The sequence below is a fragment of the Polypterus senegalus genome, chromosome 7 (assembly GCF_016835505.1).
Source record: "Polypterus senegalus isolate Bchr_013 chromosome 7, ASM1683550v1, whole genome shotgun sequence".
Classification (NCBI taxonomy): domain Eukaryota; kingdom Metazoa; phylum Chordata; class Cladistia; order Polypteriformes; family Polypteridae; genus Polypterus; species Polypterus senegalus.
The window spans coordinates 146002045-146009114 of NC_053160.1; positions in this window are offsets into that span (position 1 = coordinate 146002045).

The following is a 7070-nucleotide window of genomic DNA, read 5'->3' on the forward strand; positions in this document are numbered from 1 at the left end:
GGCTTTTCAATGAACTCAATTACAAGTTCAGTTGGGCCAGATTTTCAAATCAAGAAATTTAGCTGAGCCAGACATTTTCAGCAGCCAGTAAGCAACAGGTAATGACAAATTTTAAACCAACACAAATAGAATGTATTGAAAAACAAGTAACGCGTATTCATTGTTTCTATTTTAAAACTGGTCACATTTGACACAGGCACATCAAAAACTGTATTCAAAACAATAAAAAAGATATAACTGAACAGAATCTGAGGTAGTAGCAATACTTTTTTCAATTTTTGAAATCCAAAAATAAATATTTTGGTCATATTTGACCTAGGCACATTTCAAAGTGCATAAAGACAAAATAGTGCACAGTATTAGCAATAACATTTGTTTTCCTTTTGAAATAAAATAAATGTTTTGGTCATACATGACCCAAGCACATCACAAAGAGTATTTAACATACTAAAAAAGAACTGTCAAAGTTATCAGTGTACAAACCCATAAGAAGTGATAAAAGTAACAAACACACATGAATACATTTACTGAACACTGGGGAAACACACATTTATTTAAAATCACCACATGTGTGATTAACAGTGCCTTTTATGTAAACTAAATGGTAGTGGGACGCATATGTTACGTTTGGATCAAGTTTTGGGTACTGTGAAGGTATATAGAGGCCGAGAGTCCTAGCCCTACATGTTTTGTTTATTTGGTGAAAAACCACAATGTTTAAAATTTGAAATTGACAAATCGTCAAGTATAATAATCATTTTTTACATTTATATAGGGCTTTACCCACTATTCAAACTGCATGCAGGGAGAGCGCAGGGTGCAAACCTTTACTCTTCTTACTGAGAGGCAGAAACACTACCATTACTCTACCAGCGTAGGTGTATCATACAGCATAATACTGAGCTTGATAGTTTAAAATTACAATCACAGAATCTCAGGAATCAAAGAATATCAACTGCAGCTTAATAATGAGGTCTACACATTGCAAAGAAGTTGTTATGTAGTCCTAAACAGCCATCAGTGCTGAATTTGATTGAGTTTTAAGAGATTTCAAGAAAATTACAACCTTTTTGCATGTTTTCACCAAATACAATCTTCCTAATTCATTCTTTGCTTTGAGTGTCAATGGCTGATCGTTGTCCTCATAACAGCCATGAATCCACAGGATCAAAGGATTTGAGTGTAGGGTGAATTGTATGAAGAGAAGTGCAGAGACAGTGCTTATCAATAATTAAGCTCTCATTAGAGTAACAATTACATTCATTTGTGAAAAACCATGTTCACACTCACTTGATGAAAGTGAAATACAACTAAGACTCAGCACACAATTGATTATAGAATCATTTAATAACTAGTCGATGCCACAACCAGCTGTCGCGGCCAAGGTGCGAGTACAACTTATTGGCGTCTACTGTCACAAAAAAAAATAAATCACAGTATTATAGACTACTACCACCACTTCTAGACACACAACAACACACTACATTGTGGATTGAATGTTGCTAGGCTATGCGCAGTGTTGCATTTGTAGTCTGCATACTACTGTAGGAATTTATGTACGAATTTCTGAAGGCTCGGAAAATGCGTTCTTCTAGGTTTTTCTCTGCCTTTCTGGTGGGAAAACAGGCTGGGCCACTCAGAGGTTGCTTCTGGGGATGCCATTTGAACAGTCCAGCTCTAATGGATGGTACCATTTCAACTTTCCAATTTATAGCTAATCCTGTATAGTTCTAAGAGCACAGTGATGTTTCCCACTCTGGATTTTCCCCTTGATAACTAATTTTGTTTTCTCCTTACTATTTTGGATAGTCTCTAAATTTTTGCATGTTTTTTGACCATGCCTTTGCCTACTCCTTAGTTTGGGCTTTTTAACCACCTTATACATGGCCATGTCTCAATGTCTTCCTACTTCTTGCCTTTATATTATTTCTTTAGCAAAGCCTCTGAGCTTACCTAAAGACTTTGTCAAGACAAAGACTTTGTGCCAAGAGCTTTAATTATGTCCGGGGCCGGAAATAAAAGACAAAGAGTAGATGACAAAGTAGAACATTGTAAAGAGGTTCAAAAAGGTTGGTGTGATACACATGCAGAGCAGGTTAGAGATAATGAAAGTACTAAAATTCTCAAAAGTCTCAAAAAAATGATAGTAAAGATTGCATTAGTGCAAACAAACGGAAATTATTACTCAGTGAAATAACGGGACAGCATAAAGAGATTGAATATATATTCGGATTTAAACTAAATCGGAGAGTTGTAGATCGTCTCTAATTCATGTTGCCATCAGAGAAAAGTAGTGTTTTTTTTCACAATGGAGGGGTATATCCATGAGAAATAAAATATTTGTTGTTTGGTGACAGTTAAATCCACATACGCAAGCGGCAGAGAAAGGTTGGTGAGTGAAGTGAGCAGGGGGCGAAGCCCCCTAGTATAATATAAACATAAAAGCAGTTAATTTATAAAATTCATCCCTACATATTTAGGAGAGGATTCTTCATTTTATGAGTTTGATGTCAAATATTTTTAAATAACAAGGACTGGTATCCCACCTAATGTGCATTTTATAATTTGGGATATAATTCTTTTTCTTAAGAATGTTGGACATAATTGAGGTTTGTCCCATGAATCCTGTTCTTACAGTATTATCACTGTTTTTTTTTACTTTTCCTTTCTTTGAAGTTTGGTCTTTTTACTTGAATATTTATTTATGTGAATCATGCATCATTTCCCAACAAACGTTAATACAAAATTTGATTGCAAAAAAAAAAAAAAAGAAAAAAGAGAGAGAGAGAAAACTGCACATAATTAAAATAAGACTTACTACCTCTAAATATGGTTCAATGGGGGCAGTAGGATAGCACAGTGCTTAGCCAAATGGTTCCAATGCCAGTTTTGATACTGGTTCCTTTCTTTTGCTCAATACTTCCAGGACTGGCATCTAGCCATATATCAACCATATTTTGGATCAGTTAACAACGTGGATGGATATTTCAGCAGTGGACCAATGAGTGGGCCAGTTCTAGAACTCCAGCTCAGTTGCCATTTGTGGAGTCTTCAAATTCAATCAGGTTTCCTAGCAAAACTCAAAGAACTTGCTCTTATATCGATTAGCAACAGTGTGACCAGATCTGATAAGCTTATATGGTGCAAAGTTCTGATCAAATGAGCATAACCAGCTTGAAAAATGGCCACTCAGTAAAGTCTGGTGCATCCATTTTTATCTCTCTCTCTCTCCGTTTTTCTGTTTATTGATATGCAGGAGGCACAGGGACCCATACTGACATTTTTCATTTAGAGCAAGGGTTTTACAGTGGGCTAATTTAACTTAACTTTCATTACAAGGGCTAGGGCATGGATTGTGCTGATAACAACATTTTTGACTGTGGTGTCAGGAGTATGGCTATTTGGCTGAGTCTGTTTTACTAATTCAAAGGGAATATGGCAGGGGATTACAGTGGAGGCTACATAAACCACATGTCTGTCTATTTTCTCAAAAGCACAGATGTTGCTAAAGACCATGTCTTATTAGAAGATGTTTCCAGAGATTTTTAGTCATAAGCTTCATTTACATAATCTTAGCTAGTCAGAGGCAGTTGGCAGAGCGAGCATGTCAACCAGTCGTGTAATGTTTCATACCCAGCAGCTCAGTCCAATTAGTCTGCAACTCATTCTGATAAAATCTAACTGGTATGACTTCTCTTTAGTCATCTTTGTTCCTGAGAGCTAACCACCAATGGACGGTGGAAGCATGGGCGTCGTAGTGGGGGGAAAAAGGGTAATGATTACCCAGGGCCTATGGGAGGGGAAGGTACCTCAAAGCCTTGAATGAAAAAGATGTGTGTCAGACGTGGATTGAGAAGAAGTGGCTCACAGAGACTGCTTATATATGGGGCCCAGAGTTCTGTGCTACACCCCTGCTGGAAGTACAATGCATATAATACAGTGATGAGGAAAAGGGAATACAGGTGTTTTGGAGAGGCTTGTATGTCTGATGTCTCATGCTTTACGTTCCATGATAGAAAGGAAAAAACTAGACTCACCCTTCGTACAACACTGGCTCTGACATGCATGACAGCATGTTATTGACTGGCACCAAAGGGATGAGAACAATGTGCTGGAAGGCTGACATGCAGTAAGTAAATGTGATATGCTCAGCAGTTTTCTGACTTGTAAACTTACATGGCCCGTCGATGAGATCAGCAACTGCAATCAGCTGGTATGACATAACCTAGGACTTAGGGTTGCCATGAAAATTAAAAATACGGGACACTCTTAAAATCTCTCTCTACAGTATATTACTATATATATATAAATTTATACATGCCCCCTACACACCCAGACCAATATATTACAGTGCATCTGGAAAGTATTCATAGCACATCACTTTTTCCACATTTTGTTATGTTACAGCCTTATTCCAAAATGGATTAAATTAATTTTTTTCCTCAGAATTCTACACACAACACCCCATGATGACAACGTGAAAAAAGTTTACTTGAGGTTTTTGCAAATTTATTAAAAATAAAAAAAACTGAGAAATCACATGTACATAAGTGTTCACAGCCTTTGCTCAATACTTTGTCGATGCACCTTTGGCAGCAATTACAGCCTCAAGTCTTTTTGAATAAGATGCCACAAGCTTTGCACACCTATCCTTGGCCAGTTTCGCCCATTCCTCTTTGCAGCACCTCTCAAGCTCCATCAGGTTGGATGGGAAGCGTCGGTGCACAGCCATTTTAAGATCTCTTCAGAGATGTTCAATCGGATTCAAGTCTGTGCTCTGGCTGGGCCACTCAAGGACATTCACAGAGTTGTCCTGAAGCCACTCCTTTGATATCTTGGCTGTGTGCTTAGGGTCGTTGTCCTGCTGAAAGATGAACCGTCACCCCAGTCTGAGGTCAAGAGCGCTCTGGAGCAGGTTTTCATCCAGGATGTCTCTGTACATTGCTGCAGTCAACTTTCCCTTTATCCTGACTAGTCTCCCAGTTCCTGCCACTGAAAAACATCCCCACAGCATGATGCTGCCATCACCATGCTTCACTGTAGGGATGGTATTGGCCTGGTGATGAGCGGTGCCTGGTTTCCTCCAAACGTGATACCTGGCATTCACACCAAAGAGTTCAATCTTTGTCTCATCAGACCAGAGAATTTTGTTTCAGGTGCCTTTTGGCAAACTCCAGGCGGGCTGCCATGTGCCTTTTACTAAGGAGTGGCTTCCGTCTGGCCACTCTACCATACAGGCCTGATTGGTGGATTGCTGCAGAGATGGTTGTCCTTCTGGAAGGTTCTCCTCTCTCTCCACAGAGGACCTCTGACAGAGTGACCATCGGGTTCTTGGTCACTTCCCTGACTAAGGCCCTTCTCCCCCGATCGCTCAGTTTAGATGGCTGGCCAGCTTTGGGAAGAGTCCTGGAGGTTTCAAACTTCTTCCACTTACAGATGATGGAGGCCACTATGCTCATTGGGACAATGCAGCAGAAATGTTTCTGTAACCTTCCCCAGATTTGTGCCTCGAGACAATCCTGTCTCGGAGGTCTACAGACAATTCCTTTGACTTCATGCTTGGTTTGTGCTCTGACATGGACTGTCAACTGTGGGACCTTATATAGACAGGTGTGTGCCTTTCCAAATCATGTCCAATCAACTGAATTTACCACAGGTGGACTCCAATTAAGCTGCAGAAACATCTCAAGGATGATCGGGGAAACAGGATGCACCTGAGCTCAATTTTGAGCTTTATGGCAAAGGCTGTGAATACTTATGTACATGTGCTTTCTCATTTTTTTTATTTTTAATAAATTTTCAAAAACCTCAAGTAAACTTTTTTCACGTTGTCATTATGGGGTGTTGTGTGTAGAATTCTGAGGAAAAAAATGAATTTAATCCATTTTGGAATAAGGCTGTAACATAAAATGTGGAAAAAGTGATGCGCTGTGAATACTTTCCGGATGCACTGTATATAAAAGTAGAGACATGAATTAAAAACATAAAGCAAGGATTTTAATGAGTTATGAGGAAAACAAAAGTAAGATCATTTGAAAATGATTTAATACAAGCTACAAAATCTGTAAAAGTGAAATCAATTGAAAATATTTATTTAGTACAGACAGAGAAATATTATTATTATTTAATAAAGGCAGTTAGAAAAAAAGTGGGCCGTGGCAAGTTGTAACTACACACTTTGTTGGCACTGTATGTTGCAGTGCTGATATGGTAACAGTGTCGCTGTCCAGAGCCAACCATAGCAACTGAACAAGTTGCAAACAGGCAGCAAACACTAGTTTCCTCATTACATTTGAGTGGTTTTCATCAAGAGAATCTGAGAAAAGAAAATATAATTACTTATAAAGTTACAACTAAGTACCATAAGAAGGTAGTAAAAATATATTTTTATTACGAAATTTGAAAATGAACTAAGTTCGGGACTTCTGGGTGTCCCTGAAAGGTCAGTACAGCACAGGGGACAAAAATGATCAAATATGGGACACGTCCCGTATATAAGGGACATCTGGCAACCCTTCTAGGACTAGATGTTACATAATGTAACATCATCTTAAAGTAACCTGAAAGAAAATCAAAGACAACAAACTGACTCTGCCTACATCTCAAACCAGCATTATAAAGGGCTTCTTTTTCACCACTTGTCTTCTGACTGAAAGCAGGACCTGCGTGCTTGCATTAAAAGTTTAATAAACACCCCAGTTAACGGTGTGTGTGTGTGTGTTATTAAGTCACTTTTTTCAATGGGCACTGCCATGAATGTTTGAAGCAAATCGGTCCTAAATTACATCAGATGATCAGAAAACGGAAAAGCCCATTAGTTGGTATAAACCCCGTAGCAAGCGACGGGTAAGTGAGTCTTTTATTATGGCCAATAAAATGAACAATTTGACTTGTAAATAAACACGAAAGGCTTTACTGACTGCTGAGCTCTTCTTAGAGAGAACGTGATTAGCTGTTGTATCTAATGCTGTTTTCACTTTCATAGGCAGCTGCAACGAAACTATAAATAACCAACTAATGGCGATATTGATTTAATTTGCTTGGCGCACTGACGGAAATGTTTAGTCAGG